General features: G+C 45.3%; 1 protein-coding gene across 2 annotated transcripts in view; it reads left to right on the top strand.

The window, feature by feature from the left end:
* Positions 1-17,246, top strand: part of DIP2A (DIP2 acetate--CoA ligase A) — a 784,944-nt gene that overhangs the window by 112,074 nt on the left and 655,624 nt on the right. The gene's annotated exons all lie outside the window — the stretch shown is intronic.

Below are 17,246 nucleotides of genomic sequence, written 5' to 3'. Positions count from 1 at the left end.
GGACCAGCGATATAAGAGTTGTCTAAAGCGTCAGTGTTGTATGCGGCTGACTGAATGCTGTGATAAGTTTGCAGTGAATTTGTGCAGCATATTAAAACAATTTTTTCTACTCCTGGAAAGCATGTAATTTTAATACCATTCATTTATCTTGGCTTATTCAGTCAGCAGTTCTTTGGGGATTTGGTCCTCTTTGAAACTGCAAAAAAAAAAATCAAATACTTCACTTAAGGTCGGAAATAATAGAAATTCAGGGAGGATGTGTAATCGTTGGTTCTATAAAAATGTGTAAAAGCTAAATAAATTCCTTGGTCCATTTCTTAATTAGAAATAAGGAACATACTAAAGCAGAAATTACATTGACGAGTTATGCATTTGTAATAGAAGAAAACGTTTTTTATAACGGTGAGTGGCTACAAATGATGCACAGAGCAGAGGGATCATGGTTTTAAGTACAGCTAGGGTTCCCCTAGGTTGCAGAAGAGATAGGGTTTGTGTAGTAATACGCAAACCTAGAAGGTAACTTGTCTTTATTCACCATTCCTCTTCCACCATCAACTCTTTCTCTGCCAGATAGGATCCTCCCGAAATTCTAAGTTGAACCTCCACATTGACTGTAAAGAAGTACTGTTATGCTACAGGGGTGGGGGAAGGGCAGTATGAACTAGGATAGGTGGCATAAACATATTGATAGATACATTTCGTTAGTACATTTAAGAAAAGGGGAATCCTATTACAACAGTTGGCTATAATTGCTAACCATACAACTGAGTGGAAGTCTAGCGTTTTGGTGAATTTAATATTTGCATGCAGAATGGTGCGCTACCAGACCAATGTTCAGAGGAGGGGGGCGGGAATGGTCATGATACATAAACTAGAAATTATGTGGGTGAATTATCAAATCAACTGGGGCAAACAGTTCTGCCCTTTTCTAGAGTGACCACGAGTGTGGCTTTTGCGGAGTAAACTTTAAATGGCTATCAAGTCACTTGAAGTAGCTAGATATATTGGTTGACAGGTGCCTCATGTGAGTAGTTGTAGACTACTTAGAGCTTTTAACGGTTAGAATTACTAATGACTAGACCAGATGTTTTGACTTACACCTCACTCTCTGGGGGCAGAATCAGGTGATAACTTTGGGGTATAACGTCCTTCTGTAATTACCTACTAAGTATTTAACCCTGCCAATCCTGATATATATTGCCCAGGAGGCAGATTAATGAATCAAGTCTGTTATATGGGCCCGAACGAAAGCACAACTTAAACCTCCCAAATTCAACAGGACTACTAAATCAGATGATCTAAAATTGCGGAATATGGAATTGTATCACTTAGCACACACCACTTACAACGGATATGACTGAACCATCACATTTTTCCACTCACTTTGAGCTAAAATTGAGAGTTTCTATCTGGGAAATTCACCTGGCCTAGATGTACTGTATTTTAAGAATATCAAACACACAAAAGGTGATGGGAGGAATCGTTGCACTAAGTGTAACCACTTGGGCAGCATTCCAACTCATTTGTTCTTTTTCCCACTTTCCTATACTGCAAGAAGACCTTGCTCCATAAGGAGTTGTCAGCATTTATATATTTAGAAAGTTTTATATAGCGCAAACATGACCACCGAGGGTATCGGAACACTTTACAGTTTATGCCTCAAGGAGGGTAACAGCAAACAAAACAGAATCAACAAAGCAAAAAATTCACAGTTCTATAATGTCCGACATTCTCGTGCAGCAGGCAGCTGGAGCACCAATTAACGTCTTTGGCCTCTGTGTCCAATAGAGAAGCCTGACTGAGGCATAAATGTCTTGATCAAGAGCCCTTTGACTTATTTTTTGAAGAGGACAGTGGAAGGGTTCATCTTGACTTCGGAAGAGAAGGGAGTTCCCAGATCCTCTGAGCCATATCTGAGAAGGCTCGATTGTAGGTCTTTTTTTCTTGAATTTTTGTGGTTTGAGCAATAGGCTGCTGGTGCTTCTGTAGGCTCTCGAACCACATGAGAGCTCCAGCTTCTGAGCGAGGTAAAGCGGGGTCTTGAAGTGGATGGCTTTGTGTGTCATGCATGCAATTTTTAACTGTATCCGAGCTTCATATGGAAGCCAATTCAGGGCCAGCAAGTCCAGAGAAATATGGTTGTATTTTTTGGTGCCAGTTATAAGCATAGCAGCCGAATTGAGGGCAACCCTAAGAGGAGCTGTCTTCACTCTGGGCAAGCCGCACAGCGTTGCGCTACCATAGTCCAGCTTTGAGATCAGTAATGCTTGCGCTGCAACCTTTAGGTCATGAGCAGGGAGATAGGGTTTGAGTTTTCTTAGGATGCTGATTTGGAAATTCGCTCCTTTGGTGAGGGAACTAATGTGCTTTTGCGTGTTCAGACTTTTGTCTAATATAATACCCAGAGAGTATGCTGAATCAACGAGGTGAGGTCTACAATTAAAAGCAGTATGCTGATTCAACCATTGTTCCATGACCTGCGATTGTTTGAGGGGTGAGATTAGGAGGAATTCCGTTTTTAGAGCATTTAGCTTCAGGTCGTTACGTGTCAGCCAGCTTTGTGTTTCCAGCAGGACTGAGTTGAGGGTCAAAGTCCGAGTCAACAAAAACTTTATTTGGTTTGTTACAACCATGAAAGTATACACTTTACATTTTATAAACCTTTTTAAAAGCACATGACATAATACATTATTAAAAACAGAAGCGGTTCATGGACATAGCACGAGAGATAACTCCTTTAGGTACCAATCGGGTTTCTTCCTAAAATTGTTAAAATCACAATGGATTCATCATATATATACAATCCCTCCAAAATACCTACATTACTATTCACCCTTAAAAATACACTCATATTTTATACTGGGTGAACTGCTACGCCTGTTCCTCTATACACTGGAGAAACATCCTAATTTTGCTAATAAATTTCCCCACACACAGGCTACATCTAACGTTGTCATTTACACTAGAAAATTAGCAGCTTGCATCCTATTCCTATATTTTTTGAATATCGGACATAAAAACTATTGTTGTATATCTAAAATCGACCTACAGTTTAATAAAATATGTACCATATCGCAGGGGGTACCTAACATACAAGTACATTTACCATCGCTATTTATCATGTAATTCTTCACCCTATTATTTACGTAGCAGGGATTTATTCCCATTCTCACTTTTAGTACCTCACGTCTTAGACGGTAGTTCGGTAACCTGTCTAAATAGGGAGACTGTTGTACTTATGATTCCCACACCTGGGTCATGTGGGCCACCGATGTTTTCCGCAGGAGGTACTCCCGGTCACCTATACGGGACATGTCGGCTCCCAGGGACCATAGTTCTTTTTTTACCTAATATTGCATGTCCTAGCTGCGGGCATAACTTTAAACCCAGCATCCCATACACTTCTCTTAAAGAGGCTCTTGTTTCTTTTGTCCATGACAGCTCACTAAAGGCAATTTCACCTCTACCCCACTGGGAGATTTTTTGAAACTCCCCTGACCCTACGCTAGACTGAGTTGAGGGACTGAATGTCCTCGGGGGAGGCGATCGTCTGGTATAGTTGAATATCATCCGCATATATGTGATAGTGAATGCTGGATGATTTCAGAATTTCTGTCAGAGGCTCCATTAACAGGTTAAAGAGCGTGGGGGAAAGTGCTGAACCTCTGAGAACCCCCAGAGTGACCGGTGCAGGATGGGACAGGGCTTGGTTCACCTTGAAGCTTTGGGATCTGTTCTGAAGGAAGAAAGAGAATCAGTTTAGTACAGGCCCAGACAACCTCATTCTGTGTTCCAGGCGGTCAATTTGGTTATCCTGTTTGACAGTATCGGATGCTGACGAAAGGTCAAGGAGGATCAATAGGCATGACTCGTTATGGTCCAACATTCTTAGCGCATCATCGATAATGTGCATTAGCGCAGACTCTGTACTATGGCCCGGGCGGAATCCAGATTGGCATTGGTCCAGGAGTTGGAAATGGTCGATGGGGTTACAGAGTTGGGCGAGCCCCCATTTCTCCGGGAGCTTTGCCAATGTGGGATAAGCAGATGGTTTCTTCAGAATCGGGGTAACTTGACCCGATTTTAGGCAATCCGGAATAGCACCTTGTCAAAGTGATGCATTGACGATCGTAGTCCAAGGTGTTAGTAAGGAGGATCTAACTTCCGGGAAAAGGTAAGATGGCAGAGGGTCGTTGTAGTGATTGGAAGGTTTTAAAGACGACAGCATTTTGCTTATAGTGTATTCATCCACGGTTTGGAACAGACTCCAGGATGCATTGTTTTTGGGGAGGTAGGGCAGCGCAGGGTCAGTGATGTCCTATCCTGGGGGAAGGAGGGTGTTCAGTGGACTGATTGACAGGAGATTAAGGGCAGATCGTAAATCAGTTTTAATCTTAATAGTCTTATCCGTGAAGAAATCAGCAAATTCTTCACAGTTTGGCAATGTCCCTTGACCCAGTGACAAGAGATTAAGATGATTGGTAACTTGGGACATGATGAGTTCGAACTGTTTTTTTGGACATTTTTTTGCTTGCTCCAGTTGAGTTCTGAAAAAGGTGGCCTTCGGGCATCTGATGCGTTTATTATATATGCTTCTCGGGGATCTCAAATGGTAGAGATGTTCCAGGGAGGGATGGGATCCCCACGACCTTTCCGCAAGTCTTGAATTTCTTTTTTTGGAATTAAGACTATCATTGAACCTCTGTTTGGAGAGTTTAGAGGACATTCTTTTAAGCAGTGATATTGATGTCTTGGATATCCAGGCACAAGAAGCTAAGGGTGCCAGGTTTACAAATATGTTGCGCCCGTATGGCATCATGTGGGCTTACAAATTGGCAATGCCCCATTCCACTGTAAATAATAGCACTCCACTGTAATTCCAATGCTGGTAATCCATTTAAGAATTGTAAAAACTTGTAATGCTTTGTGTTCTGAGGTATGTCTCCCACTTACTCATTCATTGCATCCTAGGCAGCAATTAGACTGCAACGAGGGCCCCCTATTCATTCTCACTAAGTCATACGTATATTATATAATAGGGAAAGACAAGGGGACAATAGGTGTCATATTGGCATGTGTGTGTGTGTGTTTCTGGGTGTATGTATTTAGAGATGTTTGTATATATAATATATTTTGTCATTGGAAATATTTTCAAGGCCTTCAGAAATGTATTTGCACTTATATTGGAGTTTGCAACTATCACATGACTATTGCGAGAGTAAATGGTCCTCTCTAGTGTGTACATACCATCAAGGGTATGAGAGAATACAGGCTCAGACTCGCGTATTTGAATGTGCTTTTTATTTGAATTTGGCCCTTCACAAAGCTTAAGACAGCGGATCAGCTCCCTGGCACTTTAGTTGTCTGGTGCCAAACTGCGACCTATTGCATGTACTCTATTCCTTCCCTGCTCTGGCTCAATACTGGTTGGAGATTTCTGACAGTCTCTTATGGTCGTGTCATCTTATCTTGAGCCAGGCCTTAACTTTGACTTGGCATTGCAGACATAAAAGGGCCACCTGGCACTTACATGGATCGCTAGCCACTGCTTTGGTGGTAGTGAAGGTCTGCATTCTGATGCACTAGAGATCCAAGCATATACTTACTCAGGGTGAATGGTTGTCCTAACTTTTCCATAGGACCTTATTCTATCAAATCCTATGGGCACAAAATCAAATGTCAGTTTTCAAACTAGCATGATGGGCTAATTCTGATCCTCTGCATCATCTTGACTCCAAAACCTGAGGTGTGCCCTTAGTTATTGGCATTGCTGCAATTTTTGTTTTTTATTGCCTTCCACGTTATACATTTGGTATATATGCTCAAACCGTTCTGGGCATATTCCTCACCTGATATTTGCTTGAACTGTGCTCATTTTCTCTGTTCAGCTTTTCGATCCCATTCTGTTGAGTTATAATTTGTTTCTAATGCCATTGTCATTTGTAATTAACTTAAAACTGCTTGCTGTGCACTTTGTTGCACCATACCTCATGTTTCCTCACACCCTCCTACTTCTCCCATCCCAGTTCCTGTTTTCCACTTAGTGCCCAAAATTCAAATGTATGTATCTGAGTCTCATTGGCAGTCTTCCTTCTTAATTTCTTTTGAGTTCAGTGCAATGTGTGTTATCCGCTGCGGGTGCGCTGTGCTGATGACGGAGCGGTTCCGTCATGGCCCGCTCGCCGCTCATGCGCGGCGGGCGAATTCCGCACCTGCGCTGAGCGTTCTATTGAGCGGGGCGGGCCAAGACGGAACCACTCCGTCACAAGCACAGCCCAACCGCGGCTGGTGACGGAGCGGTTCCGTCACCAGCATGCGGCGGCCGCCCCGCCCCCTTAGCACTGCGGCGGAATAGCCGCCGCAGTGAAGGGGTTAAACTTTGGTGATGTGTTTGGTTACCTCTATATGGCAATACATTTTATTTCTAAAAACGAACTATTGGTGCAGCAGCAATTATGACTATGATCTTTGGAGCTAAGCGTATTCAGTTAAACTGCAAATGGTCTATAGAGTTCAAATTATTTGGAAAGAGTCCATACGTCTATCTCAGATACCATGTTTGAACTGGAACTTGCATTTGTAGACCCCAAGTGGTTGCTGTGGAACTTTTAAAAATGTTCAGAAATTAATTTGATAGAGCAATTTAAGAGTATGTCCCACAAGACCCGGTATCCCTTACATAGCCAAATTAGTGATGCTAGTGTATTGGGTTTGTGGATGCTTCCCACTTGCGTGTGGGGGCAATCTTTCCCGCAGTAAAGTATGCATGGATAAATGGGATGAAAAACACATCATTACATGTCCTAGATAGTGGGATGGTCCTCTGATCTACCTCTAATTCATTCAAGGAAAGATGAGAGAGTATACCCAAATCTTTTGACCAATGGAACAAGAGTCAACAGTAGCACCATCAATAAGCAGAACCTTTGGTGCATACATCAGTACAGCCCAATGAGATTGTGCATTAAATTCACAAGCCTCATTCTCTTTAATATTTACCTTAGTCACTCAGGCACTCCTTAAAGCCATTTTGTTAATAGTGATAATGTCGTTCAATATTTCTTAAACTGTCCATCTCCAATATTTTTGTAGAATCCTATCTAGCAATAAAGTTACATACAGAGTTAAACAGTAACCAATTTTTATTTCTTTAGTTGTTTTAATCAGGCACTTCCTTCCGACTTTAACTTCACTTTTAAAGACAAACGTCTACAGTAAAGCAAACATTTTATTGGCAATGTTAACTAATAAAATTGTGTCAGGAGCCGGCCTGTAGAGGCAGCTACAATCAGGGCATCGGGGGAAGCTGGCATCAGGCGCCAATTGGCACCATGCACGTGGAAGAGCTGGTGGCACTTCTTGGGCTGTTTTGCATGCTCACATCTGATTCTGCTCAGGAGTATTCCATACATGCAGGGCCGATGACCTTACCAGGGATAGTTAGGAACAATTGACCAGAACTGCCTACAGATGTTATGTTATTAAAATACTTATTGAGCGCGCTATCACCGATTGGTTTCTTGGTGCTAAGACCGACAGTAACATAACGAGGATGAGGAATAGAGGATTATTGCAGTGCTTGTCTGAAGAGCCAGGTCTTCAAGGCTTTCCGGAAAGAAAGGAGGCCTTGGCAGTTCCGAATCTCCAGAGGGAAGGTGTTCCATAAGCAAGGGGCAAGTGTTGCAAACCTACGGCCTCCAGCGCGCTTGAGTTTAAAAGAAGGCGTCTGGAGGAGGCCCTGGTGGAGTGAACGATTGCGGGGTGGTATGTATCTGGTAATTAGTAGGTTGATGAATTTGGGGCTTTTACAGTGTAAGGACTTAAATATCATACACCTGATTTTGAATGCACAGCGCTGGGTGACTGGAAGCCAATGCAATTTCCTAAGTAAGGGAGTAGCTGCCTGTCGCCTCGGTTGATTCAAAATTAGCCGCGCGGCATAGTTCTGTACCATCTGGAGACGTTTAGATAGGTAGTTGGGAAGACCTAGGTAGATGGCATTCGCATAGTCCAGATGTGACAGAACAGTGGCGATCATGACCTGGGTGATTGCCTCGGGCGTGAGTAGACGCCGAACCTTCCGGATTTTTTTTAACTGGAAAACTGGTACTAGTAGCATGAACATGTACATCACATTTGTAAAGGTTTGATTTAATCTTCCATTAATTATTTCCCAAACCAATTTTGTTAAGTATTTGTGTATTCAGCATGTCTGATAAAATGCATTTCTTATCCCTATGCAGGGATTGCTAATTTAGCCTAAAGTGCTTATGTAAATGTAATTACACGATTGGCTGACAAGAAATCTTGGAACGATTGAACCTTTAATATATTCTTTTACACCCTTCATAAAAAAGAGAATTGCATACATGTAGACCAGCTGGTTCCACTTGAACCATTCTTGAAGCAAGCTATGTACGTTTGTAGATCCTTTATTCCTTCTTTGGAAGTCAGACGGCTCCTCATGGGTGATATTCATTTGCTCGAACGTAGCCTTTAATTGTAAATGGAATTCAGTGTATTTGTTCACCCACCAAATAACTAAACAGAAACTAAAGGGTTAAAACATGGTTGACACTTTCAGTTGTATTGCTAACCATAAACCCTGCCCTAGCTCTCGAAAATGGTAAAGTTATGTACATTATATATGTTTTGTAAACGTTTGCTTCATTTAACACCATCTTTCAGATGAGCAAACCTCTTGCCCTGCTGTTGCATATAAGGGTCTGTTTTTCTTCCTTAAGCTTACATTTGGGCCTTAGTTCCAAAAGCTCACCTCCACGATTGCGTGCTCGGCTGCCAATACGAAGATCCATAATCTTGGTATAGGCATTGGAATGCATTTCTGGCTGGCATCTTTTAAACTGTTTTTGTGTTGAGCAAAAGGATCTCATTGGGCAGTCTGAATGAAGATGAGGCTTGTTGAGCAGTCGCTCCCAAGAGTAGCTTTTGTGTTTACCGAGGGAGGCTCTGTTAAAGTCCCTACAGTGGTTTCAAATTGTGTCATCAGTACAGTTTGCCTTTACTATGGACCGTTTTTGGTATAATTTGTTTACTTTAGCCTATGGTAGGTAGTTAGTTTTTGCTGAGACTTGTTGTTAGAAGTTAGCCTGGCATATGATGTCCACTAGTTATAGTGGGCACCTTTTACCAGTCTAATCGACCCTTATTGATGGTGGTTGTAAAGTCAACCTTATAGAAAGCTATCCTAGTGGTAGCATGAACCAACAGTCTTCAGGCTAAGACTTCAGTAGGCGAGTTAAGTTGTTTTACCATATATAATCCCTTGAATACCAAATGAAAGGCCACCACACAAGGTATATATCAAATATATATGTATTTAATCTAAACACAACCCCTCTGCACTCTTTGAGGTCAGAGGTAAAAATACAATGCAAGTCACACAGTTAATATACGATAAGTTGCACAGTATACGTTATGCCCTAGGGGCCTCACAAACCATATACTAAGAAAGTGGTATAAGTACCACGTGAGAGTTAGAAAGCAGCAGGCCTAGGGCCTGTAGAATCGCTGGGGCTACACTAAGCAACCAAAGGGTAGGAAGTAGGAGACCCACGGGAGCCGCGTGCAGTGTCTAAACACAGGCGCGGGTCCCCACTTTGACTTTCTTTGGAGTTCATAAAAGTTACAAAGTTACAGTTTAAGGATACTTCCGGATGGACTAGGACGGAACCTTTTTAGACTTAGACACTAGGAGGGCCAATACCCTCGAGACTACCAGAGTACTCGTGTTACCTCGCCCACGGAAGCCGGGTGCATAGGTGTCTTTTGATGTTGGGTTTCCTCATCATTTTCTATGGAGAGCTGCAAAGAAGTGCTGCAGGCGACCAGAGGAAAAGTGTCCGGGTGGATCGGAGATGTGAAGAACCTGAAAGCAGAGGGGACAGAATCTGGGTCACTAGCCAGTGACCAGGAAGGAACCAGGCGATGTCGGGTGCTTTAAGGTGAAGAAGGTGAGTTTGTCTCTTAAGCCACGAGGTCCAGGAGGCATCGACGATGACCAGGAGCTGGATTTGAGCTGGCTCACGATGGATCTAGATGACTGCAGCGTCGGTATCCGGATTGGACCCAACAAGCCTTGGCAACCGCAACCCACACAGGATGTCAAGATTGGCTCTGTTGCAGACCTGCAAGGTCTGTGTCGCTTCTCCTTTTTAGGGAAGCTGGAGCAAGCCTGGAGCAACCAGGATCGCAAGTTCGATTCAAGATGGCATCTTCAGGGGGCTCACTAGCCAACGGGCAAGGAACTGGGAAGACACTTGAGCTTCGGTTCAAATGATGCTCGGGGCTGGTGCTTCTCGTACCCCAATGCACAACTTACTGAGGCTTCAGGAAAGGAGTGCAGGTAGCAAAATGCAGGATGTCTAAGATGTCCGGTCCCTCCTCTCTCGTGGCCGCCACAGGTCTCAGCTTTGCTGTGGATGTGGATCGGGGTCAGAGAGGTCTGGAAGTCCAGTTTTTGAGTCGCAGAGTCTTCGGGTTCTGACGGGAGCCTTGAAACTGCAGACCTGCGAAGTTGCTGTTGGTGCCTGTTTGCACAGGGTGGTCACTCCTTGACCACAAGGGACATGTCTTCCGTCTTCCAGTCAGAATGGAATGTCGAAGGTCCAAGATATGTCTTACAAAGATTAATCAAGGATAATCTAAAGTCCTGGGGACACAGCTCCTATACTTATACTAAGGATGGGGGCTGGATTACCTGACTAGGTCCCTCCTATGGGTGGACCTGAGAAGGGGGTGGTAACACCCCTTTCCCTTTGTCCAGTTTCGTGCCAGAGCTGGGGCTGGAGTGCCCCAGCAACTGGTTTGAACCGGGCTATGCATGGAGCACCTTGTGTGCCCCAGGCAGTGTCGAGATGCATTCACTGAATGCAGCCCTCCCTGCCCCAATACACAAAACCCATGTCTGCGGAGGTTCTGGCACCTCCCTGGACAGGAAACCTATTGTCCAGGCCGCCCTTGCTGGAGTTTCCCCCAGCCACAGGAGGTCAGACTCCTGTCTGTGGCAGCAGCATCCATTTTGTGATGCTGAGGCTCTGTTTAACTTTAACCAGGTAAAGCAGTAACTTACACGTCTTTTCCCTCTAGAAGGGTGGAATGCTACCCCTGCCACCAGAATTGGCGAGGGGGGGGGGTAGTATTCCAAAGTGTTTGGCACCTTACACGATATGTTTTCATAAAGCCAAACCAAAGTTAGCATTAACCGCGAGGATTATAATGAACTTAATAGTATATGGTATGGCTATCTCATAGAACAGCTATAAGGAGATGGTTCTGAAAGCTGCAGAGGGGCTCAGCTCATGCTAGGGCACCCTCTCACATAAAATCAAGCACTCTGTGTGAGAAAGTGGCTCTATATATACTGGACTAGAATGAAGTACAGTGGGTATAGAGTCCACCAACCCCAGAGGTATAACAGAGGTTAAAGTCAGACCTGACCTTACTCTCCAAAGTGGTAGCTTGGTCGAGCAGTAAGGCAGTACCAGAGGTTAGTGTAAGGCATTTGTTGTACACACTGTCAGCCAAAGGTTTCACACACTCAAGGACTGAACTCCAGGCCAATTGTTTTTATATCCAAAAATATAGGTGTTTTATTTTTAGAACCAATAGTTATAAAGATATACTTTTCTTGTTATGAGTTCTCTCATGTAATTACTTTACAAAGGAGCAGTAAAGTTCGTGCACACAATTAATACAGTATTGACAGTAAGCAACACAATCCTAAAGCACACTATAGCATTGAGCTCAATGGGTTTTCCACATGTAAGTACAGTTGATTACTATATAGATTACTTTAGTAATCCCAGGACTAGATCTTAGATTCAGTCCTGGGGTCTAAGCTGAAACCAGATTAGCAAAAACGTTTTAGTTACTGTAGTGAATTTTCATTAATATAAAGCTGATTTAAAAGTTCACACTTAGAAACTTTTCAATGTAAATCTGACAATGTTATTCAATGGGAGAAAATTCAGGTTGCAGGTAAAGTACGATCTCGTTACTTTTGTAACCCAGCACTGGTCTCCTAGGGCCAGCACTGGGGTCTTAACTCAACACAGGTGGGTAATTGCGTTTCAGTATTTTGTGTGATTTTTAAAGAATATTTCAAGTTTTCAAAAGTAGACACTTAAAAGAAATTTCATAGAAAAGCAGACAATGGGTTCTATCAAGAAAATACAGATTACTAGTAACCCCGCTAGGGATTACTTTTGCGGTTCAGTACTGGGCTGAAGGGTACAGTACTGGCTTCTCCCCTGATCACAGGTGAGTACTTCTGAATTCGGACTTTGGCGGATTTAAAGTGAATATTTTCAGATTTAAAAACTTCACACTTAGAAAATTTTCGAGTCAAAATGAGTCGATGATATCCAATGGCAGGTAAGTAAATTACCGGTTTCCAGGTGAGTACTTGGTTGGTGAAGTTGCGGTTCTGGGCATAGACTCTGTGGTCCCCCAGGGTCAGGTAAGTACAGTTAGTTCACTCCCAGCGGCACAGGGGCAGCCGGGTGCAGAGGTAGGTAGGCGCAATGATATCCAATGAGGGAAGGGGGGGCCTTTGGTTGGTGGCTGCTGGCTAGCAGGCCACGCGGCTGTGGGAGCTGGGCTCCTGGTCACTTGCTCAGGGCAAGGGGGGAAGTAGGATAGGACACAGGGGTCACAGCCAGCGGCACTCGGGCGGCTGGGTGCAGGGTGCTTTTGAGCTGTCGGGCGCTCAATGTTATCCACTGGGAAAGGTCAAAAAGGAACAAAGGCTGCAGGCTCAGGGACGGAGATTCTCCAGGGGTGACCAGCACTTCGAGAGGTAAGTTGGGATCTTGGAGCACAGGTAGGTACCCCAAAGGGAGGCACAGGGGGCTGTAGGGCACCGGGGGGCAGGGGTGTCTTTGGGTGTTGGAAAAGCTTGCCCTCGGCTGGTCGCGGTTGGGGTGGCCCCTGGTTCTGAGTCTGCAGGTGTTGGCTGGTTCGTCGAGGAGGGTCTTGGTTCGGTTAGGCCCGGCCCAGGCTCGGTGGGTGCAGAGTGGGCTGGTCCGGAGCTTCCTGGTTGGCACCAGGTGGGTTGTTGCAGCAGAGCCTCTGCTGATGGGAGTCCCAGTCTTCAAGAGGGTCAAGGCAGGCAGGTCCTCCGGGTGTCCCAAGGTTGCTGTCCGCAGGAGTCGCCGGGATTAAGCAGGAGCAGGTTCCAGGATTGACCGGCCGGTAGGGCTGGGGCCAAGTCAGTTGTTGTCAACCTGTTAGCAGCTGCACGGTGGGTCTTCTTCCTGATCTTCTTTCTTCTTTTTGTATCGGGATCTGAGGAAGGAAGGTTCAGGGAGCCCCTAAATACTGAATTTAGGGGCGTTACAGGTAGGGCAAGGACAGGGACAAATGGGTCCCTGCCCTGGGGTGAGTACACCCCCTAGCCTGCTCCTCTCCTGTGGGAGGGGGGCAGAAGCCTAGCTGTGATTGGGCAGGGCTCCCCATCTTCAAGGTGGCCGGAGCCCGGGGTCGTGCTTCACCTCGTCTCTCCCACCTGAGGGGTGGGGTTGGCACAGGCTGGCACCCCCCTTCCTGACGTAGTTTTTTCCGCCAGTCTTCCTGCCAGAGTGGGGGTCAGGACTGGTGGGGGCTGGTTGCTGGGTACAGCAAATGGTCTGGAGAAGCTCACAGAGGCGGCATGCCTTTGAAGCTTCCCCCTGCCCATCCTGGGGGAGGAGACCTAGCACCTCGCCCAGGATGTGCATTGTTGCAGGCCCAGGAGAGCGGGGGCTCTCCTACCCAGGGGTCCAGCAACATGTCTGTTGTGTGGCAGCCTCTGCAGCCACTCAGCCAGACGTGGATTGTAGGTTAGGTATTAAGGGGGCATCTCTAAGATGCCCTCTGGTGCATTTTACATCAAATCTCACACTGGCATCAGTGCGGGTTTAGTGTGTTGAGAAATTTGGTACCAAACTTGTCAGTCTTCAGTGTAGCCATTATGGTACTGTGGAGTTCGTAATGACAACCTCCCAGCACCATATACTCTTAATGGCATCACAGCACTTACAGTGCCCAGGAATGGCCCTGGGTACTGTAGGGGCACAGGGCTCATGCACCTGGGCCCACACCACTGGCATAGGGCACCCAGCTAGAGGGGTGACTGATGTATGCCAGGGCAGTGGGTTTGTGGGCATGGCATACAGGGATGTGTGCCATGTCGACTTTGTTTAGTTCTGTTCCTAGGCACTCACCCTGCCAAAGGCAGTGTGTGGGTACCCAGGTACAGGGCCCCTAAGGGTGACACAATAAGTGCTGCAGCCCTTAGGGGTCTTCTCTGGTCACCATGCCCTGGGTACCTAGGGTACCATTTACTAGGGGCTGATAGGTGGCCAGAGATGCCAATTGGGTTTTGTTTCAACACAGTTTTTAGGGAAGGAACACAGGCCCTGGGTACCTGGTTGGCAGGAGCCCAGGGCACACTCACTCAAAGCACATCAGCAGTCAGAAAAAAGTGGGGGCATACCAATGCAAGAAAGATGGCACTTTCTCACACTCTGCCTCCAGGATTGTCGATGCCTACCATAGGAGTGGCTTATAGTTGTATATGTGTCTATATATAAAGGTAGATATAGGTATACTGTATCTAAGTATGGGGTGATTACAGCACCTTACCCAGGCTGTGTGAACAGACCTGTGGTGTCAGTTTGGAAGGCAAACCGGGGGTGGCATAATACATGCTGCAGCCCCTGGTAGGCCTAGGGTACACCTCTGCCCTGGGTACCTATGGTACACTATACAGGGGCTCACAAGAGTGACCCAGTAACCAATCTGGTATGTACCTAAAGTACATGGAGTCCATTTTATAGAGAAAGCAGATAGTCTGGGGCCCTGAATAGCAGGGTCCCAGGCCAACTAAGTCGAAAACCAGCAAAACACCAGGAAAAAAAGTTGGGGTAACCATATAGTCAGATTCCACCTTCCTACACTTGTTTTGCGTTTGCCCAAGATGACTAGTTTTGCTTTGTTTATGCACAGGATAGTTAATTTATGTCTACCTAGGACTTATGACTTGTGCTCCTCATGACAGTTTGTTTTTTCCCTGGATACTTTGCGTGTCCATAAGACAATTACCTTTCCTTTTCCATGATAGTGTGCTTACCTGAGGTAGTTAGTGTTTGGCCATAGTAGTCGTTTGCCTAAGATAGTTTGCTTTTTTCCCCTGAACAACAGTATATATATGCTCAATAAAGTTACTTGGCTTTTTCTTAAACCAGCGATTGGGGTTTCCTTATAACAACCGCTTTCATTTTTTTAACCCCCTTTTTTAGGTCGAGCGACCTATCTCAATGCGCATGCGCATTGAGCGGGAGCGAGATATATAGGGGCTTATCGAGAGTTTACCTAACTGGCGATTCCACTGGCGATTTGATGCTGTGCCCGTGCGCTTTTAGGTCAATGCGCAAGCGCATTGACCTAAAATGCGCGTGCACATCATCAAATCGCCAGTCAATCACCAGCAGCACTCCTCCCACACCTTTGAAGTGAAGCTTAGCTTCACTTCAAAGGCCCCTGCTGCTTCACACCCTCATGCCGCTCTCCCCGCTCCGCCCCTCCCCTGCCCGCCGTGTTGCATTTCTCCTCCCCCCTCCCCACAGCAATGCCCTTCGCTGGCCGTACTTTCACTTTGACGGCCGCAGGCCGTCTCTCGTGTTTCTCCTTGTTTCCCTTAGATGCTTACATTGCTGTACGTAAAGTAACTTTGTGGCATGTGTAAGTGTCTCTTTCTTTCCGTGTTTCATTTACACACGAACATCGATTACTTCTGTTCTTATATAGTGGAGAGTCCCAATATCTGCATCACCAGATATTTAGGTTCGACATTAAAAAATCGTCTGCCCTTACTTCATCAGCCGTGCTTTCATAGCAGTTTCCATTTCCCACCTTTTGGATATTTCTTTCCTCTGTAGCTTTTCCAACTGTCTCATTGAATCTTTATCCTCAGCGAGCTGATCACTTCTTCTCCGTGAGGCTTGGTTGCCTGTGCCATCAGGCACCTTCTTTGTGCTGAATACATTTTCAGCGGAAGCCTCCCTTTCTATCAGCTGATCCATGATTCTTGATGCCACAACACCTCAAGCGTTCTCCGTGTCCCGATCTGCAGGACATTTCTGCTCTGCTCTCTCCCCACTGCCTCCACTAATGCGGCACAGTTTCCGTAATTCTGAGCGCTCTCCGACATCCAGCTGATGGCTGCTCAGCTGATCTTTGTGATTTTTTTTTTGCTAGGGGGGCTCTGTGACATGTAACACTGTACACTTCTCAAATGCCAGTGACCGTGGTGCCCCTAATTGAGAGAGCATGCCGGATTCCAGTGCCAGCAATTTGAACAACTATACTACAATGCCTGTCCCATTCATCTGAAATAGGCTCCAGCATTGCATTATTTTTATTATTACTGAGGCTTTTTAAAGCGTGTTCCAGCTCTCCTTCAGCGCCTCCTCTCCGCCTCCTTCCCTGCTGCTATTTTACACCAGGTTTTCACTCTGCCTTCAATTACAGCTTTGTTTCCTTCTCTTCAGACAGCTTCTCACAGCTTTGATGTTCTCAGTGGGCTGTGTCTCGACAATTGGCTAACTCCAGCTTGTTTCTCTTTCTTCTTCATTCTCTGCCATTTGGCGCTTAACATCCAACCGCCCTACCCTTTTAGCCTATGGCGCCTGCACCCGCCCCTGCCTCCCCTGTGCCGAGTGACTGCTAGAGAATTTCTAAGCTCTGGAATCTCGGCAAAAGCTGGAAACACGCAACAAGCATTAAAGAAATATTTTTTTAATCTATCTTTTAGTTTGTTTCCGATGCCTGGAGACATGCAAGTTAGAAGCTGACCAGTTGACTAATTTTGTTTATTTTCCTGCCATGCATAATCCACATGCCTAGCATGACACACAGCTAGCTGTATGATGGGGAACATTATCATGTATCGGAAATGTATGTTGCTATTCAATGGTTATTCATTAACATTAAATCGGCCAACACATTGGTTAAGACTTTGGTTATGAGTGACTTTTATTGACGAGTGCAGAACAGGAGCTAGTCTCAAGGCTTTATTGTTAACTACTGCAATACATTGTTTGTTCTTGTTTGTATGTTCTTTTTCATCCGTACTTCACCCCTATGCCACTGTTTCCCCTCCATCCTTATTTTTTTAGGGGACTTGTTTGCATGTTTTGACGTGGCTGCATTTTCGTCACAATAAAATACACTGCACATATTCT

Source organism: Lissotriton helveticus, chromosome 3_1 (genome assembly GCF_964261635.1).
Source record: "Lissotriton helveticus chromosome 3_1, aLisHel1.1, whole genome shotgun sequence".
Taxonomy (NCBI): Eukaryota; Metazoa; Chordata; class Amphibia; order Caudata; family Salamandridae; genus Lissotriton; species Lissotriton helveticus.
The sequence above is the reverse complement of the archived record's forward strand: the minus strand, read 5'-3'. Positions and strand labels throughout refer to the sequence as shown.